Source organism: Pseudonaja textilis, chromosome 1 (genome assembly GCF_049901715.1).
Source record: "Pseudonaja textilis isolate UNSWEBS1 chromosome 1, rPseTex1.2, whole genome shotgun sequence".
Classification (NCBI taxonomy): Eukaryota; Metazoa; Chordata; class Lepidosauria; order Squamata; family Elapidae; genus Pseudonaja; species Pseudonaja textilis.
Window position 1 is genome coordinate 211,148,021 of NC_141990.1, and position 13,505 is coordinate 211,161,525.

Here is a 13,505-nt window from a genome sequence, read left to right on the forward strand (position 1 = left end):
CCATTTTTCACACTTACGACTGTTGTGGCATTTTTATTTATTTATTTATTCATTTTGTCAATTGCTTACAAGATAATAGGTATAAGTAAAACATTGTTATGAATACATGGATACATATAAGAAAAATAAAAAATAAAAGAAACAATAGGACAGGGACGGAAGGCACACTGGTGCACTTATGCACACCCCCTACAGACCTCTTAGGAAAGGGGTGAGGTCAATAGTAGACAGTCTAAGGTTAAAGTTTTGGGGGTTTGGAGAAGAAACCACAGAGTCAGGTAGAGTATTCCAGACGTTGACCACTCTGTTGCTGAAGTCGTATTTCCTGCAATCAAGTTTGGTGCGGTTAACCTTGAGTTTGTATCTATTGTGTGCTCTTGTATTGTTATGGTTGAAGCTGAAGTATTCATTGACAGGTTGGACATTGCAATGTATGATTTTATATACTATACTTAGACTGAAGGTGGCGTAGTTCTAGGTTTTCTAGGTCTAGAATTTCGAGGAGATGCATGCCTCGATGTGAGTGATATTGAGTTGGCCACACCCAGCCAATAACATGACCACCAAGACATACCCACCACCTAAGCCACGCCTACAGAACCAGTTGTTAAAAATTTTGAATCCCACCCCTGTATCAATTGTTCTGCAAGTTTTGCAAACCACCTGTATGATTTATAGTTGGAGAAATTCAACTTTAGATGAATCACTGGAGACCTGCCAACTCCTTATGAAGTTTTTTTTTTTTACAAAGTTATATCGATAGCAAACAAATGTTAACAAACTTTACCAATCTGTAGTGACCTCCCTGTTGATTTATACCCACAGTTTTATGAGATATCAGCAAGAAACTACAATGAGAAAAGTAAAGAGCTTCAAGAAAAGTGCAGTGGAAAAAGCTAAGAACACAGCAACATTTGGAAAAGATCCAAAAATGGGTTTATTAAAGTTAGCAAGTTACAGTGAGTTGTGTAGCTGTTAAAGTGAAGAGAGTCATCAACAAAATTAGTACAGGATTACAGAGATTGAAGATGAATACACAATTCATTTGATCACTGACAGACAATTGCTTTACAACTGATAATAAGTACAGATAACAGTACATAGGAATCTGGGCATCCCTGTATCCAGAAAAAGAACATCTAATAATGTAGGGCATTTAGCCTTTGAGAGTATGATTGCTAACCAAGTTTTTCTAACATCTTGGTCCAGCATCCCACTTAAAATAGGGAGAATTGTAAACACACTTTAGATGTTCTTTGATCTGCAAACTGTAGCTCTGTAAACTAAGCAATCTCCATAAACTAAGCAAAGGAGAGAGGTAACCTTGAGTTTATGGAGGCACAGTTTGCAAATCAAAGGACAACTAACAAAGGTTGCAACTCCAGAAGAATGTACATCATGAGAGAGAGAACTGTGGCGTAAAAACAAGGAAGACTGTTTAGCAATTAAGACTGTTGTCTTTTAATGTAAACAGGGAAGTAAAAAGTAGAGACTATCCCAAAGGTGCTTTTTCAAGAGGCAACTGGATTTTCTGGTTTTTCTTTAAATACTGTATGTTTCGCCTCTCATCCAGATGCTTCTTTCAGCTCTGGCTGAATGGTGGGGGTATGGAAGGATTTATACTCCTTGCAGACAACTGATCATTTGCAAAGGGATAACCATGACCTGGATGACTAAGAATCTCTATAGACATTTAAAAATTAGAGATATTCAGGAACCATTGATGACCTAGACATGAGCATGAAGGAGGCATTTCAAAACATAAGAATTCCTTCCTTAAAGGAAACCAAAGAAGCAAAAATGACTTCCATAGTTAACAACATTCCATTTCATATTTCAAAACAAGAGGATGAGCCATATGAAAAACCAGAAAGAGAGAAATTTCCTCCAGAAGCAAAGAGCAGTATGATTATTGATGCATCAACTATCAAGCTGGACACCTGATGCAAAGTTTGACAGGGAAACAGACCATATACCCTCCCCAGGATGGGCTGCCAAGCCCATGGGTCAGAGATGGTATTCAGCAGGATCTGACCAGTTCTGGAGAATTGGTAGCGGAAATTTTGAGTAGTTTGGAGAACTGGCAAATGCCACCTCTGACTGGCCCCACCCCCATCTATTCTCTGCTTTCCGAGTCCCAGCTGATCAGCTGCGTCTTCTTTTGTTGCCTTGCACAGGAGAACGGAGCTGGAAAGCAGGTTAGTGGGGTGGGGAGGGAATAGGATTTTGCAGTATCTTTCCCCTGCCACGCCCACCAAGCCACACTCACAGAACCAGTAGTAAAAAAAACCTGAATCCCACCACTGCCATTGGTGTCATCAGTCTCTTTTAAGTAGGGAAACAATAATTCCAAAAAATTACTGCTACAGCAACTTCTGGACCTTTCCTCTTTCAAGCTGTAGTCAGAGCCAGTGACAATGGCAAGAGAGAGAAAGAAGGTCTTGAGCATCTGTCTCTCTTTCCTGCACTGTCCTGCTGTCTTCCTTTCTTCATTAGACTGGTGACCTAATTTAGTTCAGCCTGGCCTAAGCAACTTATGTTTGAGGGGGGGAAATAATCTTTCTATCACATGGGTTTATTATGAGAGAGTGGAAAAAAATTGATTCCATGGGGTGTGACCTGCAATGCACCAGTACTTTTAGTGGAGGGTATAAAAGGAATTGCTCAATTTATATGTCAATAAGGAAGAATTTCACAGATTATATATGTAGATTAAACCATGAGGCAGAAACAGAAATACCCAGGTTTCTGCTACTTGGAAACAAACATGTGAGCAGCTTCTCTGTAATTTAAAAGAGGGCAAAGTTTATTGCAGCTTTTTACAGTTTAGCAAATCTGATGAATGTTCCTCTTCCAAACACTTCAAAAGACAAAGAAAGCCTTTATTTGTATCTGTTTCTCAGATGGAAACAAGGACTGGAGCAGTTTAATGACTGGAGCATCAGCATTCTAACTGGCCCCAGACATCTGTCTATGCTGTAGCACCTTAAAAACCTGGACTAAACATTTCTTCCAGTTTTTTTTTTTAAAGAAGGCAAACAGAAGCAAACTACAGGAAACTACATCACAACTGTGGGCCATCTTATCATCTTTCTGATTATCTATTCTGCCAGGGATTTACCATCAATGGCCATCTTGAGGAAAAGTTAGGTAAAGGTAAAGGTTCCCCTTGCATATATGTACTAGTCGTTTCCAGCTCTAGGGGGCAGTGTTCATCTCCATTACAAAGCTGAAGAGCCAGCGCTGTTCGAAGACGTCTCCGTGGTCATGCGGTCGGCATGACTAAACACCAAAGGTGCACAGAACGCTGTTACCTTCCCGCCAAAGTGGTCCCTATTTTTCTACTTGCATTTTTACATGTTTTCGAACTGCTAGATTGGCAGAAGCTGGGACAAGTAACGGAAGCTCACTCCGTTACACGGTGCTAGGGATTTGAATTGCCAACCTTTCTGATCAACAAGCTCAGCATCTTAGCCACTGAACCACCGTATCCCCTGAGGAAAAGTTACAGCCACCCTATTCATCCAATCAGATAAAACACATTCTGTGTGGATGAGAGACCCTCAGTTTCATTCAGCGGCTTTCTCCTCTCAACCCTCCTTATAGCATCAAGAGTAACAGAAAGTCCAGTTGTATTATTTTGTATTTTTACCTAATAGATGTTGCTTTTTGAGACACTTATTAAATGACAGTCTATCTCCTTCTTCCAGCAGATTGTTAAGTTTTTAATCAAAGCACTTTCTGTGTGGGGGTTTTTGTTTTGCTCTTTGGTACTGCATGTATATAATAAGAAAAAAAATAAATTATATTTATTTTGTTCTTTTTATGTTATTTTAAAAGTAATAAAAAGTTTAAGTTTTTTTTTACCCATGTTGAATACTCTGTATGATTCATGCATGTGTGTGAGGAAGGGGAGGGAGGGAGGAAGAGAGAATGATCTTTGAGCTAACACCCTGAGGACCTTCTCTATGTAGATTGCAGTGGGGGGGAGGCACCATTCACAAAGCTCTATGGGCTGCAAATCCACCCTTCAATATTAGTCGCTTGTGCTGTTCCTTGGGTTTCACCAACCTTCCTGATTGAGATACCCCTTCCATTGTAGCCAGGACATTGTAAGTTTACCTTGTATATATGCCGATGAAGATTCTCAGCCATCCAGGTGGAGTCATCTGGAAGTTGGGTCATGGCAACTGGACTTACCTTCATGTTGGTTTGAGGCCTTTCACTGCCCATCCAAGCAGCTTTTTTCAGTCTGAACAAGTAGGTGAAGGGAGTCTGAGTAGGAAGAGAATCATTGGAATGTGCCAACTCCTAAAGTGTATGTTTACTGTATGCAAACTCCTTGAGTTTGTGCACAGAACTGACTAGCAGGAATTAAGGCCACCTGACCTGGTCTTGGTGAATGTGTGCCTGTGCTCACCACCTCTGTCTATTGAGTAACACACTATTGAGTAAACTGATTCTATTTCATCCTGTACCTGGCCTGCAATCTACTGATCAGAACGATTCTTGAAATCAGTCATAAGTAAATATATAAACTGGATTTGCAGAACAGGGTAACTATCCTGCTCCAGGCCTTGCAAGGTTTCCATTTTCAATGAGATGGCAGAACACATTTAGTTACAATTTTTTTTTGCTCCCTCTCCAAACCTACGGAGGGCATTTTCATACATGTCACTCAGAGCAATTCTTGATCCCATTAGTTGCTGATGGGAATGTAAAAGATCTGTGTTGGCCACAGGCAGTTTGAGTCATGGCTCTGAAAACACTCATTTGCAGCAGGCCTGTGCAATCTGCAAGCTACCAAGATGAACGTAATGCCCCAGCTACAATAGCATCTCTCTAGGGACCTGATAAAACTTTGATTTTCTTGCCAGCCTGGAGATGCACAACCTCGCAGGGCAAAATAGGTGAATGGAAGATTACATTCGTTTTCCCAAAGGAAAAAAATGTGCCTGTCAAAGCCTTCGTTTCCTCAGGTCGTCTGTTGGGTGCTGCATGGAGTTCGCAGACAGAGACAAAAGTGAGGATGGACATTTGTAAAGGCTCATCAACCTCTTATGCTGAGCCATAAAGTGTGGTGTTGCTTAGCATGTTATAAAATACATCCAACCATGGCTGATTCAAGAAACAATGGTCAGGACGATGGTTTAGTTAGTACAATGCTTGAATTCAGTGTCTCTTTCCGATACCCTCCTTTGTCTGATAACCCTTTTTCTCCTTCTCTTTCTAAATTCTCGCAGGAGCAGTAGATTTCAAGAAAGAAAAATCACCAAACAAATATGCGGGCTGGAAAATGTGACTGTGTGTGTGTTGGTTTCAAGAATCGTGCGTAAGGATTTTTGTTATTCCAGGACTGGTAGTAACTCAAGTAGCAGGACACTGGTTAGTTTTTGGCCTTTGAATTCTCCTATTGGCATGTGAGCACTGTCTGACCATTGGTATTTTTCTCTTTTGAGATCAGCAGAAGTGATTGTGAACACAAGTTAGTTTGAAACTGCATCCTCTTTGCTGTACTTTTGAGAGGCAATTGATATATAAATTTATGCCTATTTCCTGAAGTCACATTCCAGTGAGAAGAGATGAACCTTACTTAATTGGCCTGCACAACTCCATATGTCAACTGTGAGCTTACATTTGGCAAGGAAGCACAAGATGCAACCTCCCACATCTGTAATTTCCTTTCTGTTAGGGTGCGGTGTGATTAATCAACACCCAAGCAACGGTAGGGTGTTTCTTTTTTAGCATGGCATATGCAAAGAGAGTATAGTTTCTATATTCTGTGATCCCTTCATATGGAACACGAATATACAGAAGCATCGTTTTGTTTGTCACAATGCAGAGTTTTAGCAATTTAAGCTTTACTTTTGAACTGTAAATATCAAAAATGCAAAGTTCATTTGGAACATTACTTGAAAGATGCTAACCTCAATATCTTGCTAACTGTGTCCCCTGCATGAAGTAATATTAGGAGAAGCCCCTGTAGTTGTGCATTTACTGCATTGTATTCTGAAGTGATTAGACCAGTGATTGCCAACCAGTGGGCCAAGGATCACTGATGGTCGGCGAGAAAATTTTGGTGGTCCACAGAGAAATGTCACCCCCAAAGCACCACTCGGAGCAATTATTCCAGGCTGCGTGGGAACACAAGGCTGTGCTGCCCACCTGGCTCGTGGGAAGATAAGGCTTGCGTTGCTTGCATTGCTAACAACACACCGTAGTGAGGGGAAAGGAGAAAGGGCAGAGGGAGGGAACTTGCCCCACTCACTCCACCTGCCTCGCCTGGCCACCGGGCTGCTTCTTTCCACTACTTTCTTCTTCTGCTTTTGGCTGCACGCAAGGAAAGAAGCAAAAGTCTTTCTTTCTCTCCCCCAAATTCCGCCAGAAATTAGTCTTTGTGACCCTGCAAGGCATTCTGCATCAGCAAAGACTCATTTCTGATGGAATTTGGGGAAGAGAAAGAAAGACTTCTGCTGCTTCTGCTGCTTTCCTTGCATGAAGCCAAAAGTCTCTCCCCCCCTCGCCCCCCTTGAGAACAAAGCTGGAGATGGTATCCTGCAATCCCAAATAAAGAATGATCTATCAATAGGAAAATGGGGAATTTTCCTGCAAACTTTTTTGGGGGATTTTCTCAGGGTCTCTGGTCTGCAGGATTTAAAATTAGGAGTTTGGTGGTCCCTGAGGTCCAAAAGGTTGGTGACCCCTGGCTTAGAGTAGAAACACAGCTGCTACTATATTCTCTTAGCTCAACAAAAGCATTGCTATCTCGCACTGTGGCCCTAACAAATAGCTGCAACATATTTTGCAAAGCAAGGCAACATAAGAGGGAATAGAGTCTAAAGGAAGAAGTTGCAAAATATGTTGACAGCAAACAAAATATGGTGTTTCATTGCCTGCCTAAATACCAACCTATTTCCAAATTCTGTCCTTTGTTGAAAAAAGTATCTCATATTCCTACTATAAGTTGTTTTGATGGGGGAGAAAAATCCCATGGAAATAAATAGCAAAGGTGAAAGTAGTTTTAATAGATGCTGCATATTCATCCTTCAATATTGACCAGACATTTGGTACTTCAATGTAGAAGAAAAGGTTCAGTTGTCAAAATTGTAGTCAAATTCCACAGTGGAATGAATAGCAATATTCAAAGTTCTCAATTCTTTCTTCAGGCAATTTCTTCCCCTACCAATTCAAATTAGTTCTTCATATTCTAGTCTCATTTTTCTTTCATCTACTCTTTCAATAAAATTATTATTGTGATCTTCTTAGCTTCCTATGTTTCTCTGAACTGTAAATTCAGAGCATGGCCTAATTTTATTCAACACTTAATTTAAATCTCTTTTTTCTTCCCCGAACCAAAGATACTTTAGTTTACAAATCTTGCTTTCAAGAAGATGCCTTAAAGTGTTCAATTTAGGAGGTCAGTGAAAAAATCTGACTGGAAAAACTTTTGCTCAATTTACACTCAAATTGGATTCCAATCATACACCTCTTCTATCTAATTTCAAGGAATTAGGCTTTTCTAGTACAAATTCACTCTCTTTTTGCCAGATGCATTTAATTAGTATGGAAGATGTTTGTGCAGTGAAACATACAAATCCCTTTTGTGAGACCTGCTACATAAAAAAGAAAATCTACAAAATCTCAAAACGCTCAAATATCCTGTATTAGTCATTTTAACAAGCAGCAGCAAAACTAGCTATGGACATATCTCTTTGGGGAAAGAAAGTCTAATACTTTGGCCTCCACATATACTTCTTTTGTTCTGGGTTGGGGTAGCAGGAGAGATATTCTCAGCAGGTCTTCCATAGATGACCAGACTGGAACAAGTTCAATTCTGGCAACGTGCATAAATGGGATAACATGGAAGAGATTCTTTGGGAGAAACCAACACTGAATTCCATCTTTTCAGGTCTCTTGGAAGGGGCTCAGTTCATTAGATGCATTGAGGGATCTTTATAGTCGCCTCCCAAAACTAGATGTTTGTCACACAGATGTAGTATTTCATGAAGTCAACTGTAGTATATCTTGCAAAAGTGTGCATTTCCCCAAAAAAGTTTTCTTTTTTATCCTTTGATGATTCAAGTTATTATTTGTTTGTTTTTATATTGACTTGTCCTGATTTTTATATGTATGTTCTGTAAATCCACGTACAATCCTTCTGGTTTCAGATGATAGACAAAAAATAAATACACAAGTTTAATCCATTCATTCAAAAAATGACAATTAAAACTGAGGTCTGTCTTTGAACTATGTCATCATTCCCAGAATAGAATAGAATAGAATAGAATAGAATAGAATAGAATAGAATAGAATAGAATAGAATAGAATAGAAAGAGGAAAAGGAAAAGGAAAAGGAAAAGGAAAAGGAAAAGGAAAAGGAATAAGAATAGGATAGGACAGGACAGGAATAGGAATAGGAATAGGAATAGGAATAGGAATTGGAATTGGAATTGGAATTGGAATTGGAATTGGAATTGGAATTAGAATAGAATAGAATAGAATTCTTTATTGGCCAAGTGCGACTGGACACATAAGGAATTTGTCTTTGGTGCATATGCTCTCAGTGTATATAAGAAAAAATGAAATACATTCATCAAGTTGGGGTGCCCTTCAATTGTCTTCAACTCCCGGAATTCACATCAATGGCCAGGACAGTTATGGATTTCTACAAAATGATGCTCTCCCTATCTGGTTGAGGTCTCCTCCAAAACTACCAGAAGTTTTGAGAGGCATGTCATCCATCACTGTATCCTTCCTCCAGAGACACACTTGGTTGCATCTGCTTACCTCCTAATCAATGTCTCAATCATCCACTGTTGTTACCTGATGAACTTGGGGTCATTACTCTCAATGACCCCGGTATCCGATTATGGCAGCCCAGCTCTCCGTATATTTTCTCTGTTTGTACGAGCTTACAGCAATTTCCAAAGAAGCTGCCTTTCTTTCTTTCTTTCTTTGCTCAAAATATTTCACCAATCTTCCATGACCACTTCACTGAATGAGCTAATTAAATGATGTTTCAGGGAGTTTTGTTTTAAAAAGCCATTTCATCTCATCCTTTTCAAAGTGAAGATGATTTTCCCTAAGGAAGTGTGAACAGCTTCTAGGGGATGTGTTAAGACTTTTCTGGCCTGTGAAGAGGTTCTCCATAAGCACGTTTTCTTATCATTTGCAGAGAATGGCAAGGCTTGGACACAATTGTGTCTTTTTTGACTAAAAGAATGAACTGCATCGCTATCCCTGCAGGGAAGGTTCATCAAGTGTACACATTAAGAGGAAAGGCTCTATTGTTGTAACTCTTCTAATTTAATCCATCTTGGCCTACAGAAATAATACACTGCAGTTTGCTAAGCATGCCAAAGTGCCCTGTGTCTAGGACACCGTTGGCATCGATCAAAACTTCCAGAATGGATCTGTGGCACCTTGATTTCTGGGAGAAGAAGCTACTTATAACTCTGATAATACGTTAAATCAAATGATAGCTCTAAAGTTGCCGTACCCGAAGCAGGAAGACTTTCCATTCCTGCTTTAAGAATAGAGTTCAAATAGAGTAACTGGGTAAACCTCAGTCTTATTTAATTTACATTGTGTTCAGTGGACACAATGTAGGTAGAGTCAGTGTAGGTAGAGTCAAGGCTGTAAGCCTAAATATGTTTACTAGAGAGTAAATTCTGAAAACAAGAAGCTGTTGATTAAGCACAGATAACTTCCCGATTCGAATGGCTCAACCCCTACTTCCAACTTGCGTCTTGTTTTGAAAATGATATTAATAGCAACAGCAATAGCACCTAGACTTATATACCGCTTCACAGTGCTTTACAGCCCTCTCTAAGTGGTTTACAGAGTCAGCCTATTGCCCCCGACAACAATCTGAGTCTTCATTTTACCAACCTCAGAAGGATAGAAGACTGAGTCAACCTTGAGCTGGTGAGAATTGAACTGCTGAACTGCTGCCAGCAGTCAGTCAGCAGAAGGAGCCTGTAGTCGTGCTTTGCATTCTAACCACTGTGCTACCATACAGTGGCCAGAACGATGTCTTTGTTTTATTATTAAGGTTTATTAAGGTATTTCTTTTCCTTTGTTCTTTTTGATCTGATACTAATTACTACTGTCTTCCCTCCATTGCCACCCATTGTGCAGAAGGGTTCCGAGATATTAAGCAAGCTCTTCCTTCATCTTTCTAATCAGATTAGAAGGAAGCAATATCTAGATGCTCAAGAAAGACCATCATGGGGAATCAGTCACAGATACATGTTGCCTTTGCTCTATAAATGAGCCCCCATCTTATCATATTCAATTGGGGTGGGTCAAGCCTGAAGATCGTACAAGGACATACAAGCATACAATGACCAGTACAGAACATACAAGCAGCCTTGGTGCAGCTTACCAGCATTTACCAGTATCGTAAATTCACCATGCCCATCTCCAATATGGGCATCTTTATTGCCTCCAAGCATCACATCAGCTCCAGCATTGCTGCCATTCTGCTGGCCACCAAAGAACTGAGTCCACCAGGTATTCCTTGTTAGCCCACATTGCTGTTCCTATATTGGCAATCTGGTGCTTTAAGAATGCTATCAACAAGATATAAGCACTATGATTCCCTGTAGTGTCTTATACTGGCTCTATTGGAAACAATAGCAATCATGTTGTGTCTCCTGTACAACAGGCATGCAGGAGACTGTGACAGGCACAAAGAACCAGAACAAATTCACGACTAGTCTCTTTATTGTTGATCACCTGTATTACAAGAATCTCACCACATTGGCTGCATTACCTTGGGAACCAGTAGATAAGGCTTCACTAGTCTGGTCTATGAAATTTCCTCCACTGGAACCATTCTGGCACACCTCATTACTCCTCCTTTAGTCAGTGTTTCTCCCAGAGCCTGACCAATTTGATCCTGTAAGGTTGGCACGCTCAGGATTGCTTTGATTAAACAATGTCTTCTTTCAGAACTTGTAAGTACATTTTCTCTGAAATGGCACCTGTGTTTTGGAATGAGGTGTCCCCAAGATCCAGATGGTTCCCCACTTGCTGTTGTTTAGGTCAGTCATTAAGACTGAAGTCCTGGCTTTTCTCCCAACCATCTGCCAAGGAAGAGTTCAAGAGAGGCCCCTGTTCTTACATTTGATGTTTTACTGATTTTATTGTGATTTATTTGCTTGGTTGTTGTGAGTCACTCAGGGTCATTGAGAGTTGGGTGTCATACAAATCAATACATTATTATTAATAATAAAAGATACCAGCAAATAAGAATTTTGTTCTTCAGGAATTTGCAATAGTGGGCTACTGACAGTTCCGACCAGTTTGCCCATACCGGTAATTCTGACCAACGGCTGGGCCTGCCCACCCACCCCAGTGCTATCCCGTCCTATATATATCACTCTCTGGCTTGTTCGCCCCACCCACACAGCCCAGCTGATGTCATTCCACATCTCACCCACTCTACTCACTGCAGCTGCCCGAGAAGGTGTGCTGGAAGCCATGAACATGAAATCACTGTGTGTTTGAAGCCGCACGCAAGCTCACATTTTTGTTTCTGCACTAGGCAAAACGGTTGTTAAATTATGTGAAGCCCCCCTCTGGGCATTTGTCTAATCTCTTTGGAAACTATCTCTAAGTGGTAGTCATTGTATGGTAGTGAATTCTTCAGCTATCACCCGAAACTATAGGTGAATAAGCCAGAATCATTACTTACTAATGCATTTTCAACAGTTGTTTTTTTCTTTTCTTTCTTTCTTTCTTTCTTTTTCTTCTTTCTTTTCTTTCTTTCTTTCTTTCTTTCTTTCTTTCTTTCTTTCTTTCTTTCTTTCTTTCTTTCTTTCTTTCTTTCTTTCTTTCTTTCCTTTTTCTTTCTTTTTTTTTTTGAGAAAACCAAGGAAGGCATTCTTGAAATGGTTCTAAAGTTTTTTTAATTCTATGCCATCCACTAGGTGGTGATCAGAAAGATCCTTCCAGCTATGTTCAACAGACTACTTTCCGCTCTTTTCCTTATAGTGAGAATGTTAGATATATATCTCTGTCACACAAATTGTTATAATTGTATTGCAGGCTAAGGAAATGTCATCTTTAAGAAACACCCTTAAACTGAATTTGAACTGAAACAAGAAGCCAGTTCGTGACCTATTTCACCAAATTGTTTGATACCAATTTAAGGGGTTTGCTCCATTTCCCCGGCAGAGTTTATGCAGCAATTGTCAAATCCTTTCATTGTGACTTTGCCCTCTGATGTTGCAAATAAAATGGGTTAAGCACTGCCAGGACTTACCTGTCATTGTTCCCGCACACAGATTTCAAGAGTTTCTGCCTGGAGACAAAACAAAACAAAAGCAGTCTATTCTATTTGGTTCCCTTCCATATATTTGCTCACTCTCACATCTTTACAAAATGGCTACTTTCAATAGGCAATTATCACTGTAACTCCTGCATTTCCTTTCCCTCTGAATTATTTTTTATCTTAATTCCCCATCCCAAACATGGGTGGGTGGACAGCCTTCTTCCCAACTTAGTCTTTTTTTATATCGCTCACTTCACAGAAGGCATATTTCTGATAAGGAATCCCCCGTGTAACTCAGTGAATTGATTGCTGAAGATTGATAGTACCCTTTTGTGTATTTTCACTGGGAAGGTGTTTGTGGCTGAGGCTGTTTGCCACACACTTAAACAGCAAGAGAGGTACAGGAATCGATCACGTTATATTCTTAGAACCAAATTCCTTTGGATTTCTTTTGTCATGGTGATTTTTAATATTTTAAGTAAATTGGAATAATGTTAGCAACAGCCAACACGTTCACAATGTGCTAATATATTAATATATTCTGCAACAAAAAATGAATCCTTGAATTTTAGGACAATTTCACATGGCCTCTTTAAGCTGCTTAAGTGTAGATACCAGCTAGAAATAAGCCATCTGAAGAAATTAATGCTTGGATTTCAAGCTTTGCCAATGAAACTGACCACTTGTTTTCTTCAGACATAGTTACCAGTTAGCATACCATTGGTGGACTCTCCTTGGTCTTTGTCCTTTGCTCCTGTGCAAGGAAAGCAAATATTTCTATAGGGTTCTTTAAGCATGTATGGTTTCCACTGATAGACCTTTTGTAAGAGCCCAGCTCTATGGGCTCCCCTTGACGCGTTTGACACTTTCCCATTGCATATTTCCACTGGTAGTGGAGAAAAGATCACCTCAGTTCAGGCAGAAGAAACTGGAATAAATCTTGCCAATTTCACCCTTTTTTTTAAGTCCATAGGAAGAGGGGAGGGGGAGAAATAGAGAGAAAATATACCTAGTTTTTTTATCATTCTTCCTCTTGCCCCAGCTAGACAGGATTCTGGCAGAATTGTTGTCAATTTCGCCTTTTAAAATGAAGAAGGAAGGAAGGAAGGAAGGAAGGAAGGAAGGGTTTTATCTAACTCCCATTCACTTGGATCAAAAGGAGAAGTTTCAACTGGTTCTTACAAAAGGAAGAAGCCCTGGATAAAATGACCATAGAGAGCAACAA

General features: G+C 39.9%; 1 protein-coding gene across 1 annotated transcript in view; it reads left to right on the forward strand.

The window, feature by feature from the left end:
• Positions 1–13,505, forward strand: part of STEAP3 (STEAP3 metalloreductase) — a 71,493-nt gene that overhangs the window by 6,497 nt on the left and 51,491 nt on the right. The window lies entirely within an intron of this gene.